At 39.3% G+C, this 26,144-nt stretch overlaps 1 long non-coding RNA gene across 1 annotated transcript in view; it reads right to left on the bottom strand.

Moving 5' to 3' along the window:
• Window positions 1-26,144, bottom strand: part of LOC145535150 (uncharacterized) — a 472,362-nt gene that overhangs the window by 188,099 nt on the left and 258,119 nt on the right. The window contains exon 8 of the long non-coding RNA XR_014075314.1: window positions 20,750-20,829. This is a non-coding gene — a long non-coding RNA (uncharacterized LOC145535150). The remainder of the gene's footprint in view (window positions 1-20,749; window positions 20,830-26,144) is intronic.

Here is a 26,144-nt window from a genome sequence, read left to right as displayed (position 1 = left end):
CCAGGGGATCTTCCTGACCCAGGGATAGAACCCGTGTCTCCTGCATTGGCAGGCAGATTCTTTACAACTGAACCACCTGGGAAGTCACATCTCTTAAGGGATATCTGACAATATCAACGTGGAGCAAGAGCATGTGTGCATAGGAATCTACTGCAAATAAATGTCAATCTTGGAATTCTAATGGAGAACCAAAAGACTACAAATCCCTCAACTGCTTAAATAATTATAGTAAACAATAATAACAACCAACATTTATTTAGTGCACATTTATGAGGTGGACATTATTACTCATTTCTCACAGATGTGGAAAATAAGGTACAGAAAAGTTGAATCATTTCCATAAGGTCGAAGGTCTGTAAATGGTAAACTGATGATTTTAACTCAAGTACTATAAGGCTTACCATTCTTTATATACTCTATTTCCTCACCCTCACAGGGTAGATACTCTAGGTGACCTCCCAGGAGTCATTCCAACCCACTTCTGTCTTATAGGAAGAAAAAGTTTCTGTCAGAGGGGCTGCCAACCTCCCACATCAGATTTGCTTTCCTCACAACTGTGCCGTGAGTCTCTAATCCATCTTGAGTAAAGGGTTTGATCTGTGTTTACAGTATAATTGCTGGTGGTAGAGATTCTGGACATGTTTTCCTCTTGGTTAAAAGACAGATGTCCTGACTCCTCTCCTTTCTCTACCATTTGGACCCTGAGATATGGCATCTCTTGTGATGTGGACGGCAAAGTCAGAGAGAGTGTGAATGCCAGAGCTTTAAAGACTGGAGGCAGAAGAATAACACCACTTAGAACTCAACTGAGTCTGGGACTACTACCTCCAAATGTCTATTTTGAGTGATAGTAACACATCCTATGATTAAGTCACTTTCAATTGGACAATATCACACTTACAACTGAAATCACCTTTAACATACATGCTCCCAATAAGCAAACCCTTTAATCTTTTATTTAATCTTTTCTTCTTGGAACTCTGGTGCACACAGTTTATTGATACTCCTCAGTTCCTGACACATGACCTTCTCTTGTGATAGCTATGCCTTTATGCCTATTTAATCCCTATTTCCCCCTCATTCGACAGCAATGAATCTGAGGGGGTTGATGTATATTTTTTATTAGAATCCATTTATGTCAAATGGCATTTTATTTGCATGTGTCACTAATTTGTATAATGCTGCTGCTGCTAAGTCGCTTCAGTCGTGTCCAACTCTGTGCAACCCCATAGACGGCAGCCCACCAGGCTCCCCCATCCCTAAGATTCTCCAAGTAAGAACACTGGACTGGGTTGCCATTTCCTTCTCCAATGCATGAAAGTGAAAAGTGAAAGTGAAGTCGCTCAGTCACGTCTGACTCTTCGCAACCCCATGTACTACAGCCTACCAGGCTCCTCCGTCCATGTGATTTTCCAGGCAAGAGTACTGGAGTGGGGTGCCATTGCCTTCTCCAATTTTATTACTCATAAAAGTGAGTAATAACTAGTGTTAAAGAGCATTTACTATTTCCCAGGCATTTAGCTAAGTGCTTTTCATGCAGTGATTCATTTAATGCTCTCAAAGTCTCGGTAAGATAGGCATTATCCAAGCGTTACAGTTGGTCATGCACATCTTCCACATGGACTCCAGTTTCTACCACTAAAGACAAAGGAACACTGAATATTTATATACACTCACTAAAAGACTCCTGTCCATAGGATATATGAAAGCTATCTATCCAGGAGCAGAACTGCATGTTTGAAGGGAATATATGCTATGCATTGATACTTTGCATAAAGTATATAAGCTAACTGGCTACACTAGACTTCATGACCACCAAACATGCTTGAGGGTTCTTATATGCCCACATCCTTGCCAACATTTGGCAGTATCCAGCACTGTAATTTCTGTCCAACTATTGAGACTAAAATAATCTCATTATATTTACACTTCAATTTTTCTAATTACTAATGCATCTGAACATCTTCCTATGATTTATAATGGCTATTTCTCATTAAGACTTTATTACTTAGAATATAACCCAGAATATCCTCCTTTTATTCAACATGCATACCATTTTCATTCTATACAATGATCAAGTGGGAAAATGCTTTCCCATTGTAAGTGTCACAGCTTATTTGTGAGCAATCAACAGATGAAAGAGACTACATGGTAAGAAAAATCCTCAGAAAAAGTATCAGCTATTTTATTAGTAGGGAGATGTGCTAAGATTCTTCAGACCATTGCTGTAGTTAAGATCTTTTAGTCATTTGAGTTTCATTTATTTCTCCACTCCTATTTGAAGGTCTACTCTATAACCTGCATGGTGTATGGAAGAGCCCAAGCTCATAAATTGTTCAGGCTGGCATAATTATAATGCAATAATAAAGAAAAATGAGTCACAAGCTAGGACATCTAACCCATCTAGGAAACTGGAATTTGGAGATATCTTGAGAGAATGATGCTACATTTTGTCACTTTATCCTGTGTTCAACTGAAAATAAGCTGAGTGACTTCACTGGTGATCCAGTGGTTAAGAATCCATCTGCCAATGCAGGGAACACGGGTTTGATCCCTAAAATTCCATATGTGGAATCAGTCTCTCAAGAAAACCTCCAAACTAAGCCCATGCACCACAACTAATGAGCCTGTGCTCTAGCGCCCACAAGCTCCAACTACTGAGCCCTTATGCCACAACTACTGAAGCCCATGCACCCTAGAGCCCATGTCAAGAGAAGCCACCACAATAAGAAGCCTCTACATCACAACTAGAGAGTAGCCTCTGCTAGTCACAACTAGATAAAGGCCATGCAGCAAGGAAGATCCAGCACAGCCAAAAATAAATAAAGTTTAGATCTATTCTTGCCTATGAAATCTATTTAATCATTGTCACTGACAACTGAAAAAATTACAAATGCAGGAGACCAGCTAGGTGTTTGTAAGGAGCTACAAGAAGCTCAGTGTTGCTGGGTCGCAGAGTGGGAAACAAGTTGAGTGACAGGAGATAGAGATGGGTAGACCTTTTTTTGCAGTAATGAGGCGAGAGCCGCTGAGAGCACCAGACTGAAGGGCAAGACACACAAGGTCCTTGGTGGCAGCTCTTTGGTAAGGTGGCGAGATTTCAGAGGCAATGAATAGACGATGGTCAATGAGAAGTAGAGCAGGGACACAGGAGGTCCTGGCAGCCCCCAAGCATCCTATGACTCAAATATGGTTCATAAAGTGCCCAGGCAACAGTGTTGAAGTGACATGCAACAGATTGGAATAACTCTACCTTGAGAGTTTCTGGTGAGGACTTAGTAACTGCCGAAAAGTGGGAGTTCTCCAGAGTGTTGATCCTCTATTAGATCTCAGGGGGAGGAATTCAGGTCCCAGTGATGACAAAAAAAAAAAAAAACATTAATTTGCATTTTTTTAGTGGAATGTAGGGGAAACTCAGTCATTCCCTGAAGCAGTTTCATACTTAAAAGGTAGAAAGCTCAATAAAAGTAGATGTTACTGCTCTTTTTCTCTGCAAGTGGCTATTGGAGTTCTCTGAAAACAGAAAACTTTGCATGTACATCTAATGAGGAAAGCACTGTACCTGGTGTCAATTAATTTTTAGATTGGTGAAAAGGACATAATAGAGAATGGTTGCATTAGGAAATTATGTTCTCAGATCCATAATTTTAATGAATAACATGTTAAGAATCCTAGTTCCTGATTCTAATATTCCTCTCTTTATCTATACAATACAAGTTGTGTTTTCACTGAGTTCATAAGCTTTGTCCTATGGGGACAGTGACAGAGTTAAGATCTTTTGTTGCTTTAGGATATTGTTCTTTTATTACTCAAAGAGAGTATTTACCAAGATAGTAAAGATTTTCTTGAAAATGTGGTAGGAAATACAGAATGTGTAGATATTGAACCATTTCTCTAAACGTCTCAGCAGTTAATGTGATTATGAAACCCCGGGACAAGTTCCAGGGAAACCCATATGAATTTTGTTTTCATCAACCAATAGATATTTGAAGAAGATGATTCATCTCCTCTTAGTTTAGTGCCTTAGGTCTGTCTTTAAAAAGGCATACCATCTAGTGAAACTGGAATTACTTTTGTCCGATTCAATCTTGGTTCAATTTTATCAGTAAGTGCTTTGAGATATCTTGTGAAAATAGAGCTATTCATTTCTTGAAAAACGCTGTAAATGCATTATTAATTTTCAGTTGGAAAACAAAATGCAGTGTGTCTAAAGCATTATAAAAAAGCAGAATTTCATTTAGTTGGAGGATATTAATTGAGAAAACATCTCCTTTTCTGAAACACAAAAAATGTTGATCTGTGAATACATAAGTACATTCAAGAGATGGCCAAGTTGCTGTATTTATTTGAAAATCTTTATAGAACAACAAAAAGAAAACTAAATGGCTTCCAGAATTTATTTCTACTCCTTTTATTTTTCTGCATTAACATTTTTGGGGTATCTGCTTTTCCCAGCCCCACGCACATGATAGCTCAGAGCAAGCATGGAAGACACTGCTTGTGTTCCCACCAGAGGCTGCTATCCAAGCTGGTGCACCCACCTGACAGCTGCTATAAATAGTTGTTGCTAAGAACTCAGGACTTTCCCCTTCTTAGGAGCATGCCCTCATATTATAGGCCCTGACTTACCCAGGTGACATCCCATAGCTAAAGGCTGACTGCTCTGAGAATTAAAAAACAAAAACAAAACAAAACAACACAGAGCCCTTGTCTCAAGTGGAAATGGATCCAGAGGCCCCTGTGCATCAGGACATCCTAGATTACCCAAGACCATTATCATTGCTCGAATCTTTCACTTTCACTCCACCACTTTCCTCCTTCTCTTCCAGATTTTCCTTAAAAAAAAAAACCACTCCTTTAATAAGTGATATGCAACTGACCCCTTCTTCAGGTTCTGGTTCTAGACAACCAGAGTTGTCATGCTGTATTTCACAATGTTCCCTGGTGGCTCAGAGGGTAAAGAGTCTGCATGCAATGCAGGAGACCTGAGTTCAATCCCTGGGTCAGGAAGATCCCCTGGGAGAAAAAAAAAATGGCAACCCATTCTAGTATTCTTGCCTGGAAAATCCCATGGATGGAGGAGCCTGGCCAGCTACAGTCCATAGGGTCACAAAGAGTCAGACATGACTGAGCAACTTCATAGTCTTTCTTTCTTTCTGGTCAAAAAGCTGAAAAAATAATGCAATAATAAAACATATAAAAGTCCCTAAAACCTGTAAATCACAAAAAGAAATCTTTCTGAAACAATTTATGAAAAATCCAAACCCAAATTGTAGAATACCTAAAAATATCAATCAGTAAGAGCCATTCATAACAGAAGCTATGAGATGAAGGCATGAAGTTTAATTGAAGACAGTAAAACAAAACAAGCCAAGACAGAAGGATGGATTTAATAAAGATAAAAGCAGCATGTTATCAACTAGAAATAAGAAAAATGGCCGAACTAATAAATAAACCAAACACCAAATCTCTGAGCAAACCAATAAACCAGAAAATGCAGAAGTTGGAAGGACAAACTCATAAAATAATAAATGATGAGGGAAAATTCATGATATTTGGAGGAAATTAAAAGATTGGCAAGAGAATATGCTGTTCAACTACGCAAAAGCAATTGAAGACCCACTGAAAAAGGGAATATTTTTAAAATTTTTCACCAAATTAAATTAATTCCAACACAAACATAATATGTATAGACCATTCACTATGGAAAAACCGAGTTGTGAAAATGCTAAACCTATGTCAAAAATCTAATTCAGACATTTTCTCAGAAAAGTGTTGGCAAAACTTTTACAGATTAAAAAATTACAAATCTATTTAAAATGCTCAATAACATAAAGAAAACCAACTAAGTCTCTTTTATGAAGCTAATCTTACAATAACATAAAAAAGCAAAAAAGAATTTATTAAAAAATGCAAAACAAATATTGTTATGATATTATGAAACACAGTTCAGCCACATATTAGAATGAAAACACCACATAGCATAACCAAGTGAAATTTATTCCATCACAGTAAGAATGTTTCATCATTAAACAACCTATTCTTTTTTTTTAATGTTGATGGTCTATGCTAAGCACATGCTAAGTTGCTTTAGTCATACCCAACGCTTTGTGACAGCCCTTTGGACTGTAGCCTGCCAGGCTCCTCTGTCCAAGGGATTCTCCAGGCAAGAATACTGAAGTGGGTTGCCAGAGGATCTCCAGGGCATCTTCCCAACCCAGGGATTGAACCTGTGTCTCTTACACCTCCTACTCTGGCAGACAGGTTATTTACCACTAGTGATGGACTATAGGAAAAAGATATAGATTATTTCCATAGGTGTTGAAAGGCCTTTGATAAAATCTGTTCCCTCTTTTGATTAAAACATAAAATAAGGATATATGGATGCTATTTCAGTTCAGTTCAGTCGCTCAGTCGTGTCCGACTCTTTAAGACCCCATGAATTGCAGCACGCCAGGCCTCTCTGTCCATCACCAACTCCCGGAGTCTACCCAAACCCATGTGCATCGAGTCAGTGATGCCATCCAACCATCTCATCCTCTGTCGTCCCCTTCTCCTCCCGCCCCCAATCCTACCCAGCATTAGGGTCTTTTCCAATGAGTCAACCCTTCGCATGAGGTGGCCAAAGTATTGGAGTTTCAGCTTCAACATCAGACCTTCCAATGAACACCCAGGATTGATCTCTTTTAGGATGGATTGATTGGATCTCCTTGCAGGCCAAGGGACTCTCAAGAGTCTTCTCCAACACCACAGTTCAAAAGCATCAATTCTGCGGCGCTCAGCTTTCTTCACCGTCCAACTCTCACATCCATACGTGACCACTGGAAAAACCATAGCCTTGACTAGACAGACTTTTGTTGGCAAAGTAATGTCTCTGCTTTTAAATATGCTATCTAGGTTCGCCTTAACCTTCCTTCCAAGGAGTAAGCGTCTTTTAATTTCATGGCTGCAATCACCATCAGCAGTGATTTTGGAGCCCCAAAAAATAAAGTCTGACACTGTTTCCACTGTTTCCCCATCTATTTCCCATGAAGTGATGGGACCAGATGCCATGATCTTAGTTTTCTGAACGTTGAGCTTTAAGCCAACTTTTTCACTCTCCTCTTTCACCTTCATCAAGAGGCTCTTTAGTTCTTCTTCACTTTCTGCCATAAGGGTGATATTTAAACATGATGAAATACAACCATCTCTACTCCATACTTAATATTTTTCTTACCAAGTAAACATTAGAAGCATTCTCATCAGAATTCTAAGACAAGGATGGTCACTATTACCACTGTTATGATACCATTTTGAAAGCGTTGGCCATTGTAGATAGACACATAAAAGAAATTAGACATGAAAATGAGACAGAAAATAATAGTTTTCACTATTTGCTATTGATGTGAATTTATATTTAGAAAACTCATGAATCAACAGATGAAAGGGGTTACAAAGAAGAAATTCAGTTAGATTTCTAGACACAAAATCTATATGCAGAAATCAATAGATTTTCTTTTACAAACAACAACGAAACATAAATTGGGAACATATTCCACTTGAAATAATTTAAACAGTGATAAACTACTTCTTAATAAATAATACACTCTCTGAATATGAAGGATTTTTTTAAAAATTCTTAAAAGACTCAAAAAAGACTTGAACATATAGAAACTATTGTATCTGGGATAAGTTGACATATTTATACAAATGCACAAATGTCAATTCTCCCTAACTAAATATGACTCCAGATATAATCATTCATTTTTAAATTGAACAAATCTAAGCTAAATTTCATATGAAAAAATAAAGAAAATGAGAGGATAATATGAAAAAATAAAAAGAGGGGTGCCTAATTAGCATATTAAAATGCACTTTAAAGCTAGAAAAAATAAAACAATATGATACAAAGTCATCAACAAATATAAATTAGTGGAAAAAATAAAACTAAATACATACAAAATGTTATTTATAAGTAGAATTTTAAATGAGAAAATGAATTAAACAATAAATGTGCATTTTTTAAGTTGAAAGTAATCATCTTGAGAAAAAAGATTTATAGAGAATACCTTAACTAAGATAAATTTCAAACAGATCAAAGATATTAAAAAAATCACCAGTAAATGTAAGTATGTTGAACAGGGACAAATGTTTTAAGAGTAGGAAAATCTTGTCCAATTATGGCAACAAAACACAGAAACTTAAAAACTTGATAAATTTTATTACATTAAAAACAAATTTATGAATGTAAAACATAAGAAAATTAAATTATGAATGATCATCTATAAAATAATTCACAAATCATATTACAAAGAATTACTTGTCTACTTATGAGCAGAATTTCTATTAATCAATAAGAGAAATGAACAGCTAAATGGAAAAATGGACAAAGCTAAAGTTTCAGTGAAAATAAAATTTAGGTGACAATCTCATGAAATTAAAGGACGCTTACTCCTTGGAAGGAAGGTTATGGCCAATCTAGATAGCATATTTAAAAGCAGAGACGTTACTTTGCCAACAAAAGTCCCTCTAGTCAAGGCTATGGTTTTTCCAGTGGTCATGTATGGATGTGAGAGTTGGATGGTGAAGAAAGCTGAGAGCCACAGAATTGATGCTTTTGAACTGTGGTGTTGGAGAAGACTCTTGAGAGTCCCTTGGACTTCAAAGAGATCCAATCAATCCATCCTAAAGGAGATCAATCCTGGGTGTTCATTGGAAGGACTGATGTTGAAGCTCAAACTCCAATACTTTGGCCACCTCATGCTAAGAATTGACTCATTGGAAAAGACCCTAATAATGGGTAGGATAGGGGGCAGGAGGAGAAGGGGACGACAGAGGATGAGATGGTTGGATGGTAAAACCGACTTGATGGACATGGGTTTGGGTGGACTCCGCAAGTTGGTGATGGACAGAGAGGCCTGGTGTGCTGCAATTCATGGGGTTGCAAAGAGTCGGACACGACTGAGTGACTGAACTGAACTTAACTCACTGATAATAAAAGAAAAGCAAAGTGAAGACTCTCAAACAATGGGGCTATGTTAATAGGCTACAGGGACTAGCATGATGAAGCTCAATAAAGTCAAATGTAGGACTATTTGATCAAAAAAGTAAAGAAAATAATGAACTGCTAATCATAGAACAATATAAGTTTCCATGTGTCCAAATTGATATGAACAAGAAAATCAATCAATAAATAAGCAACAAATAAGTAAATAGGAGAGAAAGGAAAACTCTTCCTTAGATTTCTCTCTACTCAGGGTATTAGGTTGACCACAAAGTTCATGATGTTACAGGATAGCCCAAACTTTTTGTCCAACCCAATAAAATGAATAGTAGAAATAATCATTTATCTTCATTTATAGATTTTAAAATTAGTGGATGAATGTGTGATTTAAAACATCTGCATAGTCTCAAGGTATCTCCCAGAAGACACTCAGTGATTACAAAGGGAAAATTACCATACAGTGGAAACCCTGCCAGGTACCATCTGAAGCAAGTGATCAAATTTGAAATTATAAGAAGAGGAACCAAATCTACATCACGTTCCTTGTGATGCAATGAAAGACATATGATTGCGGGAGCTGGGGGCGGCGGCCAAGAGGGCCTAGGCCGGGCCGGGGCCCGGGAGCTGGGGGCGGCGGCCGAGAGGGCCTAGGCCGGGCCGGGGGCCGGGGGCGGCGGCCGACAGGGACTAGGCCGGGGGCCGAGAGCCGCGGGCGGGGGGAGGCAGCCGAGAGGGGCTAGGCCAGGCCGGGGGCTGGGGCCGGCGGCGGCGGCAAGAGGAATTACCCAAGGCCCAAGGTAAGAGAAACCCAAGTAAGACGGTAAGTGTTGCGAGAGGGCATCAGAGGGCAGACACACTAAAACTAAAACTACAGAAAACTAGCTAATCTGATCACACGGACCACAGCCTTGTCTATCTCAGTGAAACTAAGCCATGCCGTGTGGGGCCAGCCAAGACGGATGGGTCATGGTGGAGAGGTCTGACAGATTGCGGTCCACTGGAGAAGGGCATGGCAAACCACTTCAGTATTCTTGCCTTGAGAACCCCATGAACAGTATGAAAAGGCAAAAGGATAGGACACTGAAAGATGAAGTCCCCAGGTCAGTAGGTGCCCAATATGCTAATGGAGATCAGTGGAGAAATAAATCCAGAAAGAATGATGGGATGGAGCCAAAGCAAAAACGATACCCAACTGTGGATGTGACTGGTGATAGACGCAAAGTCTGATGCTGTAAAGAGCAATATTGCATAGGAACCTGGAATGTTAGGTCCATGAATCAAGGCAAACTGGAAGTGGTCAAACAGGAGATGGCAAGAGTGAACGTTGACATTCTAGGAATCAGCGAACTAAGATGGACTGGAATGGGTGAATTTAACTCAGATGACCATTATATCTACTACTGTGGGCAAGAATCCCTTAGAAGAAATGGAGTAGCCATCATGGTCAACAAAAGAGTCCGAAATGCAGTACTTAGATGCAATCTCAAAAACGACAGAATGATCTCTGTTCGTTTCCAAGGCAAACCATTCAATATCACGGTAATCCAAGTCTATGCCCCGACCAGTAACGCCGAAGAAGCTGAAGTTGAACGGTTCTATGAAGACCTACAAGACCTTCTAGAACTAACACCCAAAAAAGATGTCCTTTTCATTATAGGGGACTGGAATGCAAAAGTAGGAAGTCAAGAAACACCTGGCGTAATAGGCAAGTTTGGCCTTGGAGTACAGAATGAAGCAGGGCAAAGGCTAATAGAGTTTTGCCACGAGAACGCACTGGTAATAGCAAACACCTTATTCCAACAACACAAGAGAAGACTCTACACGGGGACATCACCAGATGGTCAACACTGAAATCAGACTGATTATATTCTTTGCAGCCAAAGATGGAGAAGCTCTATACAGTCAGCAAAAACAACACCAGGAGCAGACTGTGGCTCAGATCATGAACTGCTTATTGCCAAATTCAGACTTAAATTGAAGAAAGTAGGGAAAACCACTAGACCATTCAGGTATGACCTAGATCAGATCCCTTATGAGTATACAGTGGAAGTGACAAATAGATTTAAGGGACTAGACCTGATAGACAGAGTGCCTGATGAACTATGGACAGAGGTTCGTGACACTGTACAGGAGACAGGGATCAAGAAAATCCCCATGGAAAAGAAATGCAAAAAAGCAAAATGGCTGTCTGAGGAGGCCTTACAGATAGCTGGGAAGAGAAGAGAAGTGAAAAGCAAAGGAGAAAAGGAAAGATATTCTCATCTGAATGCAGAGTTCCAAAGAATAGCAAGGAGAGATAAGAAAGCCTTCCTCAGCGATCAGTGCAAACAATTAGAGGAAAACAACAGATTGGGAAAGACTAGAAATCTCTTCAAGAAAATTAGAGATACCAAAGGAACATTTCATGCAAAGATAGGCTCGATAAAGGACAGAAATGGTATGGACCTAACAGAAGCAGAAGATATTAAGAAGAGGTGGCAAGAATACACAGAAGAACTGTACAAAAAAGATCTTCATGACCCAGATAATCACGATGGTGTGATCACTCACCTAGAGCCAGACATCCTGGAATGTGAAGTTAAGCGGGCCTTAGAAAGCATCACTACGAACAAAGCTAGTGGAGGTGATGGAATTCCAGTTGAGCTATTTCAAATCCTCAAAGGTGATGCTGTGAAAGTGCTGCACTCAATATGCCAGCAAATTTGGACAACTCAGCAGTGGCCACAGGACTGGAAAAGGTCAGTTTTCGTTCCAATCCCAAAGAAAGGCAATGCCAAAGATTGCTCAAACTACCGCACAATTGCACTCATCTCACATGCTAGTAAAGTAATGCTCAAAATTCTCCAAGCCAGGCTTCAGCAATACGTGAACCGTGAACTTCCAGATATTCAAGCTGGTTTTAGAAAAGGCAGAGGAACCAGAGATCAAATTGCCAACATCCGCTGGATCATCAAAAAAGCAAGAGAGTTCCAGAAAAACATCTATTTCTGCTTTATTGACTATGCCAAAGCCCTTGACTGTGTGGATCACAATAAACTGTGGAAAATTCTGAAAGAGATGGGAATACCAGACCATCTGACCTGTCTCTTGAGAAACCTGTATGCAGGTCAGGAAGCAACAGTTACAACTGGACATGGAACAACAGACTGGTTCCAAATAGGAAAAGGAGTCCGTCAAGGCTGTATATTGTCACCCTGCTTATTTAACTTATATGCAGAGTACATCATGAGAAACACTGGGCTGGAAGAAGCACAAGTTGGAATCAAGATTGCTGGGAGAAATATCAATAACCTCAGATATGCAGATGACACCACCCTTATGGCAGAAAGTAAAGAAGAACTAAAGAGCCTCTTGATGAAAGTGAAAGAGGAGAGTGAAAAAAATTGGCTTAAAGCTCAACATTGAGAAAACTAAGATCATGGCATCTGGTCCCATCACTTCATGGGAAATAGATGGGGAAACAGTGGAAACAGTGTCAGACTTTATTTTGGGGGGCTCCAAAATCACTGCAGATGGTGAGTGCAGCCATGAAATTAAAAGACGCTTACTCCTTGGAAGGAAGGTTATGACCAACCTAGAGAGCATATTTAAAGGCAGAGACATTACTTTGCCAACAAAGGTCCGTCTAGTCAAGGCTGTGGTTTTTCCAGTGGTTATGTATGGATGTGAGAGTTGGACTATAAAGAAAGCTGAGCGCCGAAGAATTGATGCTTTTGAACTGTGGTGTTGGAGAAGATTCTTGAGAGTCCCTTGGCCTGCAAGGAGATCCAACCAGTCCATCCTAAAGGAGATCAGTCCTGGGTGTTCATTGGAAGGACTGATGTTGAAGCTCAAACTCCAATACTTTGGCCACCTCATGCGAAGAGTTGACTCATTGGAAAACACCCTAATGTTGGGAAGGATTAGGGGCAGGAGGAGAAGGGGATGACAGAGGATGAGATAGTTGGATGGCATCACTGACTCGATGGATATGGGTTTGGGTAAACTCCGGGAGTTGGTGATGGACAGGGAGGCCTGGCATGCTGTGATTCATGGGGTCGCAAAGAGTCGGATACGACTGAGCAACTGAACTGAACTGAAGATTAAATTCTGTTTTGGTAAATGTATTATGTTTATTTAAGATTTTAATATTTGAGGAATATTGTTGATATGTATAACAGATTTAGCAAATCTTTGTAACATTTTTGTACGTCTGAAATCTTTTCAAAATGAAAATCTAAGTTTTAATAATTAAAATGCCAGATAATGTATATTTTTTTATTATAACACTGGCCTGGAACCAATAGTTTTATAATACAGTGTTGGCCAGTGTATAAGAAAACAGAAACCTTAATATATTATATTCAGGGTAAAAACTGGTACAATCTCTATGGGCTGCATCAAAGTTTAAATTTCTGTGCAAAGCAAATAAAAATTTAAAATTCATATATCTTTACACTCAGCCTTTCTGCATATGGGATTTTATCCTCTATTTACACTCAGATATGTGCAAAATGGTAAAGTGTACAGGATAATCACTGCAATCACTTATGATAGGAAATAACTGGAGACCATATCATTTTCATCTATATAGGACTGGTTGCTTCAAACAACAAAATTAACTTTTTCTACTGAGTACTTTAAAAAACAAAAGAATAAGGAAGTGCTTCAATCAATAATATTGGATAATATCTAAAATACATATAGTCACACAGAAAAGGCAAGGTTCATAAAATTTTATTATGTATAGTTATACATATATATATATATATACTTTTTAAAAATGAAATGTAAGAAACACTGTTTGGCTTGATGATATGTTAAGAGATATGAGAGCCATGGAATTCTCTAGGCAAGAATACAGGAGTGGGTAGCCATTCTCTTCTTCAGGGGATCTTCCTTACCCAGGGATCAAACCCAGGCCTGACTTGCAGGCAGAATCTTTACTGCCTGAGCCACCAGGGAAGCTCAAGGTTAACATAAGTACCCAGATTTTCTTAGTTCCAGTCCCAACACTGTCACCACCAGTCCTTGAGTAAGTTACAGTCAACCCTCCCTTTTGACATAAAATTTATAGATATGGAAAACCAACAATACTATGCCGTTTTATAGAAAGAATTGAAGCATCTATGGGTTTTGGTATCCACCCAGGATCCTGGAACCAATTCCAGGTGAATACCAAGGTAGACTGGACTTGGAACAGAGCCTGTTACCTCATCTGTGAAATGGAGATTAACAGTTGCCAACTAAAAAGTTGTGTTGAGGTATAACTGAGGCAACTGACATAAAAGATTCAGGACAGTGCCTAGCACTTAAAAATAGTTCAGCAACTGTTGTTTTTTATCACAGCTTTTAGGGAGAGGATGTCTGAGTGCAATTCCAGGGTATGAGCAAGTCCTTTCATTGCACACATATGAATATTTTGAATTTTGAGCTATGTGACTGTATTAGCTATTTAAATATAGAAGAGATGAAAAAAATACATTCAAATAAAAAAATAAAATTATAAAATTCCATGTTGATGTAAGGTAGAAACAACACAACACTGTAAAGCAATTATCCTTCAATTAAAAATAAATAAAATTTTAAAAAATAAAAATGAAATTTCATTATTCTATAAGGATATAAAATCTCAAAGGTCTCATACTTCTTATCCAGTTATGTCCCTCTGATAACATCAGTACAAATATCTATCCTTCTGGAGATTAATTTATACATTAATAAAATATTAAATTATTTCTGTCAATATTTATAATTATTGGTTTTATATTTTCATTATAGTTATGATACTGTTGTTTTAATTGAATGATATAAATTTTGAAGACATGTTGACTGTATTAATTCAAAATGAAATACATTGCTATTTTTTTCCTGTAACAAGTGTTTTGAAGTAAAACCCTTGCCTTTATTGGTAAGCATACAAAATATGTTCATTAAATAAATATAAGATTTTCAATATTCACACTAGCTTAGCCTCATGGACTTTATAAGTATATTAATGGTTACAGGTAAGATACCAGCTCTAAATTTTATTAAAACTCTGTAATTTTAATTTAGAAACTTATCTCCATATTATCTGCACAAACAAATTTCATGAAATTATTATCTTCTGAGTAATAATTTAAAGTGGGGAGACTCTGCCAACTATGACCAATGATAAAGTCTGCGTTGATGTAATAAAATGCACTTAACTAATTTAGGTAAGTTAAAAAGCTTTATTATCCTTAATCTTTGATTCTAGAAATGGAAAATGAAGCAGGAATTTCAATTTGCATAAAAAGCTATAAGAGTATGTGCATATACTCATGGGGCTTTAATCTCATAAATTCTGCACTCTCTGCCAAGACCAACACTATCACTGAAAATTAATTTGATATCAAAAGCTCTAATTGTGTTGCAATTAAAACCCATTATTACCTCCCTTTTTAGGAAGGGAAAGTATCCAAGCCCTTCTTGCCAAAGCTTAGTTCTACAAGACTTTGTATTAGACTGAATACTAGAGACACTTAATAAAACTTGAAAATAAGAATTGTAGCCTGAAGCAACATGTCTTCTTAGTTGTATTTTAATATCTTCTCCTTGCTTTAGGACTATAAAGCCACCAGATATGTCCCTACACTTTCACAATAAGGAAAAATAAATGGTATTAATAAGTCCTTTTCTCCTACACATCATGTACACTGCTGCATGTTCAACATTTAATGCTCAAAATATTCATAAGATATAGGCATACCTCAGAAATATTAATATTTGAGAGTTCAATTCCAGACTACAGCAATAAAGGGAATATCACTTAAAGAGTCACTCAAATTTTTTGATTTCCCAGTACATATAAAAGTTGTGTTCACACTAAACTGTACTCTAGTAAGTGTGCAATAGCTTTATATCTGAAAAAAAAATATATGCACCTTAATTTAAAAACACTATTTATTGCTCACAAATGCTAACCATCATTTTAGCCTTCAGGGAGTTGAAATTTTTTTAAAATAGTAACCTTGACAATCACTGATCACAGATCCCTGTAACAAATGTAATAATGAAAAAGTATGAAATACTGTGAGAATTACCAAAATGTGACACAGAGACAAAAAGTGAGCAGATGACATTGGAAAAAAAATGGAGCTGACAGGATTGATCAAATTAATGTTGCTGCAAACCTTCCATTTGTAAAAAATGCAATATCTGCAAAGTACAATAAAGCTAAGTGCCATAAAACAAGGTATGCCTGTATAGAAACTGTTAACCTCTTTATATATCAGAAGACTGTCAAACAAAGAAGTTATATAACCTAGCTAGGTTAGAAATATAACATGAACCTCCCATGCCTGTATTTATATTTCACCAGTTTTTTTTGTTACACTCTTTTTTCCCATATTTTTCCTCCACCTGCCTCCTCAAACTCAATTAGTGATTTGATTCAAGTCATGTGTGTGTTCTAGTTTAGAATAGTGATTATCAAACTCTCATGTGTTTATGAACACATTAACACAGAGACCTTTTAAAATGCAGATTCTGATTGGCAGGGCTGAGTTCAGAAATTCTGAATTTCTAGCTAGCTATTGGAGAAGGCAATGGCAACCCACTCCAGTACTCTTGCCTGGGAAATCCCATGGACGGAGGAGCCTGGTAGGCTGCAGTCCGTGGGGTCTGGAAGAGTCGGACACGACTGAGTGACTTCACTTTCACTTTTCACTTTCATGCATTGGAGAAGGAAATGGCAACCCACTCCAGTGTTCTTGCCTAGAGAATCCCAGGGACGGTGGAGCCTGGTGGGCTGCCTTCTATGGGGTCGCACAGAGTTGGACACGACTGAAGTGACTTAGCAGCAGCCAGCTCTTGGGTAATGCCCATCCTGCTATTCCAGGAACCACACATTGAGTAACAAAGCACTCGTGCCTTCTCTCTTCCCTGTGGGGCATTCCAGCTCTAAGCAAAAGCCCCATTAAACATCTGCCATACAAATTGCTTTTCCAAAACTCATCTCACAGTCTCATTAGCTTGACCAGTCTAAACTGACCCTAAACTTTGCTAATATTATGGGTGATAAGGAATCCAATATTCAAATATATTTTGTCTTCCTCTATTACACAACTAATGCAAATTGGTTATTGTTATGTGTGCAGATTTAATCAGAAAAGAACAAGCAAAATTGAACGATGAACTATAAAACAATTGCCTGAAAACTATGTTGAGAAAAGGACTCAGAAAAAGATTATAGCATCTTTCCATTATTACAATCACATACTGCCTAAAACTTTGTGGAAATTTCTTTTGTGTTAATAAATATGCATCTACTCCACCATAAAATAGAAAAACTTACTTTTTCATGTAAGCTTACAACACGTGAGTCACTTTCTCTGGACCTCAGTTTTCTCATCTGTTAAATTAGTTGAACCAGGTGAGCTGCAGACCACCATTCTTCATATGTTTACCTCAGCATTCTGAACTCCTGCAACCAATGACGCTACCCCTAATTCTCATGAGAATTTTTATTGTCAAGAATAAGGCTAAGAAAATCACGTGTGTGCCATCTTTGCCATCCCAAAGGATTAGGCTTAAAGAAATTTGCACATAATTGCAATCTGCAGGTGAATCTCCAGAGTACCAACAGGTGTGTAGGATTTTCCAGCGTCTCCAACCCCTTGCTGCCTCAGCAGTTGAAGGTCAGCTATGCCTTCCACTGAAGAAAACATTTTATCTAGATTTACAAGGGTTTTGCAGAAGGGTGTATAAAATGCACAAAATATTATGATGAGCTTTAACTGTAGCAAAAACAATATTTCTGAATATTGATGTTGTCTTTTTGAGTTATTAGACTGATATTTCTATGTAAATATATAGCCTGCCACTTCATTTCCTGCCAGACATTATTTCTATTAAGTACTATTTAAGCCCACTTAATGAAGAAGTGACATGGTATCATGTGCCTTTGCATGAAGCTAATAAAATTAACATTAAACAGGAAATTAACTTAAATTTGGGGTGTTTGGTGGGGACAATTACCTGAACTCTTCCTCTCTCTATGTAGATAATAAATGGCTCTCATAATTAAGAGTGTACAATTTAGTTTTCTGAAGTTTCCTTTGAGAAGACAGGCTTTTTACCTATTTGTTTGTATAATTTAGAGTCTCTTTCCATCAAACACATGACTGATATTCTGGACTCTACCAAGTGAACACCAACTGCCCCAGTCAGCCCCATCCTTAACTAACTCCTGCTGGGGAGGATTTTGGTTGTTGCTAAATCATGTGGATTTGCATCTCCAATTTCCTCTAATAGATATAACAGTTATTTTCAAGGTTTAAAAGGAAGGAATTGCCTTTCATTCATTTTTCCTTTCTTCCTTCCTTCAATTTACTTGTTAAAGTTAGTACACAAACTTCTAAAAATTTCTGATAAATATTGCAATTTTTTAAAACTAGAACTCATCTCCTTAATTCCTATCTAATAAGAAAGCTGTCTTAAGTGAACAGTGCAAAGAAATAGAGGAAAACAATAGAATGGAAATGACTAGAAATCTCTTCAGGAAAACTGGAGACATCAAGGAAACATTTCAAGAAAAGATGGGAACAATAAAGGACAGAAATGGCAAGGACCTAACAGAAGCAGAAGAGATAAAGAAGAGGTGGCAAGAATACACAGAACTATACAAAAAAGGTCTTAATGACCCAAGTAACCATGATGGTGTAGTCACTCACCTAGAGCCAGATATCATGGAGTGTGAAGTCAAGTGGGCCTTAGGAAGCATTACTACAAACAAAGCTGGCAGAGGTGATGGAATTCCAGCTGTGCTATTTCAAATCCTAAAAGATGATGCTGTGAAAGTGCTGCACTCAATATGCCAGCAAATTTGGAAAACTCATCAGTGGTCACAGGACTGGAAAAGGTCAGTTTTCATTCCAATGCCAAAGAATGCTCAAACTACCGCACAATTGCACTCATCTCGTAGCACAGAGTCGGACACAACTGAAGCGACTTAGCAGCAGCAGCACACGATAGTAAAGTAATGCTCAAAATTCTCCAAGCCAGGCTTCAGCAATACGTGAACCATGAACTTCCAGATGTTCAAGCTGGTTTTAGAAAAAGCAGAGTAACCAGAGATCAAATTGCCAATATCCAATGGATCATGGAAAAAGCAAGAGAGTTCCAGAAGAAACATCTGTTTCTGCTTTATTGACTATGACAAAGCCTTTGACTGTGTGCATCACAATAAACTGTGGAAAATTTTTCAAGAGATGGGAATACCAGACTACCTGACCTGTCTCTTGAGAAACCTGTATGCAGGTCAGGAAGCAACAGTTAGAACTGGACATGGAACAACAGACTGGTTCCAAATTGGGAAAGGAAGTACGTCAAGGCTGTATATTGTCACCCTGCTTATTTAACTTATATGCAGAGTACATCATGAGAAATGCTGAGCTGGAAGAAGCATAAGCTGGAATCAAGATTGCTGGGAGAAATATCAGTAACCTCAGATATGCAGATGACACCACCCTTATGGCAGAAAGTGAAGAAGAACTAAAGAGCTTCTTGATAAAAGTGAAATAGGAGAGTGAAAAAGTTGGCTTAAAGCCTAACATTCAGAAAACTAAGATCATGGCATCTGGTCCCATCACTTCACGGGAAATGGATGGGGAAACAATGGCAACAGTGTCAGACTTTATTTTTGGGGGCTCCAAAATCACTGCAGATGGTGACTGCAGCCATGAAATTACAAGACGCTTACTCCTTGGAAGGAAAGTTATGACCAACCTAGACAACATATTTAAAAGCAGAGACATTACTTTGCCAACAAAGGTCCATCTAGTCAAGGCTATGGTTTTTCCAGTAGTCAGGTATGGATGTGAGAGTTGGACTATAAAGAAAGCTGAGTGCCGCAGAATCGATGCGTTTGAACTGTGGTGTTGGAGAAGACTCTTGAGAGCCCCTTGGACTGCAAGGAGATCCAACCAGTCCATCCTAAAGGAGATCAGTCCTGGGTGTTCATTGGAAGGACTGATGTTGAAGCTGAAACTTCAATACTTTGGCCACCTGATATGAAGACCTGACTCATTTGAAAAGACCCTGATGCTGGGAAAGATTGAGGGAAGGAGAAGAAGGGGACGACAGAGGATGAGATTGTTGTATGGCATCACCGATTCAATGGACATGAGTTTGGGTGAACTCTGGGAGTTGGTGATGGACAGGGAGGCCTGGTGTGCTGTGATTCATGGGGTCGCAAAGAGTCGGACACGACTGAGCAACTGAACTGAACTGAACTGAAATTTGACTATCTATAAACTGCAAAAGCAGATAGGTTTTCAGCTGACCCCGAGGAGAGATGAAAGTCTGGGCAAGACAGTTCACTTTAGCCAAGAGCATTTCAGTGTACAGTGCTAGCCTTCAGCTGTGGGAGGAAGCAGGCCTTGCTTTGGTCTGCAAGGCAAATCCGTTATTCACCAGCCACAGTTTCCACTACAATGATGTGCCTTGTGTCATTTTATTATTGTCTACTTGTATGTTTGAAATACATCACACTTTTTCAAACTTCAGCATTTAAAAAATAAAAAGAAAAACAACCTTCCAACCTCAAGTTAACAGTATTTCCCAAAGTATTCCCCCAACACACAGACACATGCACACACCACAACATAAGCACTGGCTGTAACCAGGTCATATACTTACTACTTCGATGTTTTTCTGTTTTTGGCAACTGCAGATTCTCTTCTCTCTCTCTCCCCACCTTTCATTGGTTTGGAATGCCTTGTTATGCTATTTTTAAAAGCTCAGTTTATTCAGCATATTTACCTTTACGTTATAGGAGAGCTTAGCTGGCCTTCTTGATGGAACATGGCTGTTTTCTTTAAAATGTCAATTCTGAAGTGATACTAAAAGAATAAAATCAAGATAATTCCATTATTGGAATATACCACTCTCCCTTAATCATCTAAATTTCCCTCCCTTTACCCCAGTACAAAAAGCTCAGTTTCAAATAAAATTGTATCTTTTTATTTTGCCTTATTGTTTTTGCTCAGTACCATAAAGTCCAACAAGGTCCATACACTCACTAAATCAGGATCCACAAACTATGATTCAAGAGACAAATCAGAACCGTGCCTGTTTCTGCCACACAGCAATGATGCTCATTCATTTATATATCGTCTGTGGTAGTCCTGCCCTGTCCTGCAGTTGCAGAATTGATAGCTGTGACACAAACCATATGGCCCACAAAGCCTGAAATATTTACTATCTGACTCTTGACAGAAAATGCCTGCCATCCCTGCTGTAAAAGCCTCAGCCATTTCTGCATTTTGCTTTTAGAAAATTCATACAAGGTGAACACAGCAGTGGCCAGGGTTATCATGTTTGGCCACTTGACCTTTTTTTACCGTTTTTCAAACAGAAACTAAACAATGTATGAACGCCTTTTGTAGGCAATGCTTTCTTGTACCTCTGCAAGAAAAATCTTAACTGCAAGAGGTCCCTGTGAGGAAGTCATTTCTTATCCTAAAATATGTCTCAACTATAAGGAGAGTCAGGAGAAAACAGTGTTTAGATCTACTTTTGCATTTTATAGATAATCACAAATTAATGACTTAGGAAATAGACAGTAGTGGCTTATATTTGTACATATGCATACACACACACACACACAAACATGTATATTCAGAGAGTCAATTCTGCAGTAGGTTGATAAGACGTCCAGGGTTCCCAAGGAGGAGAAAGGGGTCTGGGGCTCTCAAGGAGAAAAGGACAAACATTCTTTTCTACATTGCTTTGTCTTAGTCAATATAACAATGTATCTTGCTGGAGGACATATTCCTCCTTAACAAGAACCTTCTGACTAATACTGTCATCTTAAAATGTATACTATGGGAATGGGTCTGGTAAGATCTTTCTATTTTTCATTCTAATCTTATTATCTTAAAATATAAATTATGGGAGTGGGTCTAGTAAGATCTTTACAACCTTGAGACTTTTTTTTTGATTTATTGTAATAACTAAGTATAAAAGTATATGAAAGTGAAAGTGAAGTTGCTCAGTCTTTTCCTACTCTTTGCAACCCCATGGATTGTAGCCTACCAGGCTCCTCTCTCCATGGGATTTTCCAGGCAAGAGTACTGGAGTGGGTTGCCATTTCCTTCTTCAGGGGATCTTCCTGACCCAGGGATAGAGCCGGGTTCTCCCGCAAAAAGTATATAACTCCCTTGCTAACACTAGCAAGGAGAGCATTCTCCATCCCCCTTCTGATGTCTGTGTCAGAAGCTTTCTCTGTCCCTTTTCTTACGTTAATAAAATTCTGCTACACAAAAGCTCTTGAGTGATCAAGCCTGGTCCCTGGTCCCAAAGCTAAATCTTCTTCTTTGGAGATCACAAATCCGACATCGTTCACCATAAACTGTCATCTTGGAGGCTTGTCCAGGATCTTCAGGACAAGATAAGAACACTCAGAGCTCTAGCCTCTCTGCTTTCTCAGTTTGCACATTTTCTGCTTTACTTTACTAACTCTAAGGTGTGCTTGTGTGAATGAATGACACAACCTGTGTAAAGCAAGTGATGAGCCCTGCTCCGTGGTTTCACTGTGCCTCGTTATGACTGAAGGGAACCCCCAAAAGGCTCCCCTTTTGGGGGGTTTATACCAACCTGCCAATGCCGAGAGATACCCAAGGTCCCTGTGAGGGGAGTGACCAGAAATGGGCAAAGTGTGTGGACCAAACCTTCCTTTCTCGGTCACCTTTTCCTGGTCTCTTTGGCCATTTCCTAACGGTGTTGAGAATTAGAACTACTAACCTAATCTGTCAGATCATAGACTTTCAATGGACTTCTGATTCATTCTGTTACTATGTACTTTTACTTAGACCCCGTGTAAGGAAGCACTTAGCCTTGCTAGACTAGGCAAGCCTTGTTAGAAAGTCACTAAGAGCACATTTGGGAGCAATATGGAGCTCTAGCTCCAGCAGCGTGTTTGAGAGCGAGGCAGAACTCTAGCTCCAGGAACATCTCTCAGGCTAGAGGTCACTCTCTTGGCTACCTGCCTCAGGGTCCAGTGACCTGAAACTGAGTCTTTGTCACAGCTGTGTCTCCTATCTATGTGGATAGAAGCACTGCTGGTGACCATAAGGTTTTTGAGGACACAGATCGGGAAGTGCAGGATCTGGTCAGATTGGAAATGCAATGGACTTCTTCCTTTGGTAGCGCTAGCTCTTAGCAGACCAGAGAAGGCTCTCTGATGGCTTCTGTCTCAACTCATTAGATATTTCTTTTGTGGAAGCTGTGGAAATGAACTGGAAGGATTGGCCCTAGTACCTAGTAGGACAAAAATCACTCTTCCCTCGCTGGCCAACCCTCCACAACCTCTTTTGCTATCACATATACTGCTGTGGTGTGGTGACACTCAGAAGCGACATCTTGGTTGTTGTTCATCCCTTTATGACTCACCACTTCTACTGCAGTTAGGACTGTATTCAGGAATGTACACAGGCACTAGGGATGCTTCCCCTAGTAGTCCTAGCTTGGGAGGTATTCCAAAAAGCTACTCTGCTCCACCCCGAGTGGCATCAGAAGAAAAGGGCAAATAAAACAAAGGTCTTAGTTTGTTTCAAACAATCTGGGATGCCATTAGTTCCACCCCTGGTGCATCTCCACCCCACCTCAGTGGTAGAACCAGGAGGGATGAGTAAGATGCCTGTGTTGGTAAAGGACAGACTAAGTCCGACCAGGGAAGGAAAGCTTTGGTGGAGAGTCTGTCTACTCCCCCATCTAGAGCAGGGAAGGACGCTTCCAGTGGAAAAAAGCCATGGCTGTGGATGCCACTTTTTTCTGTCTTATAGATGAGAGCTAGCAGTTCCAAAACCATTCCTTTAAAATGTATTAAAAAAAAAAAAATGCTGGGACAAGTTTGACCCCCAGAGTTTCAAAAAGTCACTCCTGATCTTCTTCTGTGATACTGAATGGCCATGATAGCCTTTGGGAGATGGGTAACACTGGCCTGTTAAAGGGTCTCTCAATTACAATACTGTTTTACAACTAGACCGGTTCTGTAGAAAACAAGAGGAATGGATAGAAGTGCCTTATGTGTTGTCCTTTATCTCTCTGCAAGACACGCCAGACTTAATGTCCTAAGAGTGCAGATTTGGGTGTGAAACCTTCAGCTGCCTCCTATTCTCTTACTTTGCCCCTTTATCTGTGGCTCCCAACTGAACAGGTTGAGAGTTAGGGCACCCTTCCAGGAGGGGCTGCCTCAGTCTTGGTAGAAATTCAAATGGTACCGGTGGCTGTTGAGACTATCGAGAGGATCCAAAAAGTACATAGAAGCCTTTATGGGACTAACTTTACTTTATGACCTTACTTGGAGAGATGTAATGCATGTCTTGGGACAGATGCTGACTCCTGACTAGAGAGCTCGAGTTTTGAAGGAAGCTATTACTTTTGGAGATGAATGGCTTGAACTCGAGACAAGGGGAAAGAGGGAGCACAAAATAGCCCTCCTCCTTACTGGGAGCCAAGCAGTTCCTATGACAGAGCCACTTTGTCAGATGTATTCTTGAAGGACTCAAGCGAGCATATGCTAAGACTTTAAACTATGCTAAGTTGACTGCATAGGACAGGGAGAGAAGGAAACTCCTGGTAAATTCCTAGATAGACTATGAGAGGCTCTCCACAAGTTTACTGATGTTGATCTTGAAAGTGCAGAAGGAGAAATAATCTCAAAAGATAGATTTCTCACTCAGTCAGCTCCAGATCTCTGCCATAAGTTACAAAAACAGGCATTTTTGTAGAGATATTATGGTAGAGAATATAAGGAGGAAAATAGGAGAAAAGAAAACCTGGCAAAAGACCGAAGCCCCAACAGTGGCTGTTAGATCCACTCTGAAACAGCCTGAGGAAAAGTGCCCAGAGGAACCCAGGTGAAAAGGGATGGACTTGTTATTACTGCAGAAAGGAGGAGTATCTCAAGTGGGTTAGCCCTCAGGCATCTAAGCTGCCCCTGGCTTCAGGTCTGCAAAGGACCCTACTGGAGAAGAGACTGCCCTCCGAGGTGTAGGCCCCAGGGATCAGACTCTCAAGACAATCTGGACTGAAGGTGCCGGGGAGTCCCCACACAAGCTCCCATCCTAATTACATCTGAGGAACCTTGGGTATTAATAACTGTGGGGGGTCAATCAAGCGATTTCTTTTGGACACTGGGGCAACTTTCTCTATGTTCATTGAATCCCCTGGCCCGCTTTCCTCCTAATCCACTACCATAATGGAACTGTCAGGATGAGCCAAACACTATTATTTCAGCCATCCTTTAAGCAGCAGCTGGTACTCTATGCTGTTTTCTCATGAGTTTCTGATCATTCCAGAGGCTCCCTGACCCCTTCTGGGGAGGGATATACTGAGCAAGATCCAGGCCTCTGTTTTCTTGAATATGGAGTCTGCCCTTTCTCTCCCATTAATTGAACAAAATGTAAATCCTAACGTGTGGGTTGATGAAAAAATCTGGGTTGAGCACAAAACACTGTTCCTGTCTTTATCAAGCTCTTTACCTATTTTCACATCAAAAGTATTATCTATTAAAGCCTGAGGTGTTAAGGAAGAGTTAAAACCCACGATTGAGAATTTAAAGGATAAGGGGCTATTAATTCCCTGTAACAGTCTATACAACACTTCTATTTTGGGTGTAAAAAAATTCAAATGATAAATCGAGATTTGTTCAAGATACATGAATAATAAGGGTCTAATCCTTATGCTTTCTTGTCTGAAATTCCTAAACGTCCCAAATATGACTTTAAGACAACTGAGAGGATTCCTGGGCATTACAGGCTATTGCCACATTTGGATTCCAGGTTATGGGAAACTTGCCCAGCCTTTATATAAACTTATAACTGAGATTCAGTGGGCCCAAACCGACAAGCTGGTTTGGTCCCCAGAGACTAAAGAGGTTTTTAAGGCTCTTCACATTGCTCTCTTACAGGTTGGAACTTTGAGCTTGCCCACAGGATCAGAGTTTAGTTTGTTACTAAAAAAAGGCTATGGTCACATTGCTTCAGGGTAACTGTTACTGTTTTGTTAATGCCTAAGGTTCATAAGTTTACCAATGGGCGAAATTTTACTGTACAGACTTCTCAAGATATAAGTGGGATCTTAAACTCTAAAGTTCAGAGTGACAATGGCTCCATCTTTAAAGCTGCTGTAATTCAAGGGGTGTCAAAAGCTC

The sequence above is a fragment of the Giraffa tippelskirchi genome, chromosome 2, assembly GCF_054371585.1.
Source record: "Giraffa tippelskirchi isolate mGirTip1 chromosome 2, T2T-mGirTip1v1.2.pri, whole genome shotgun sequence".
Taxonomy (NCBI): domain Eukaryota; kingdom Metazoa; phylum Chordata; class Mammalia; order Artiodactyla; family Giraffidae; genus Giraffa; species Giraffa tippelskirchi.
Note: the sequence above shows the minus strand (reverse complement) of the source record. Positions and strands in the feature narration are given on the sequence as shown.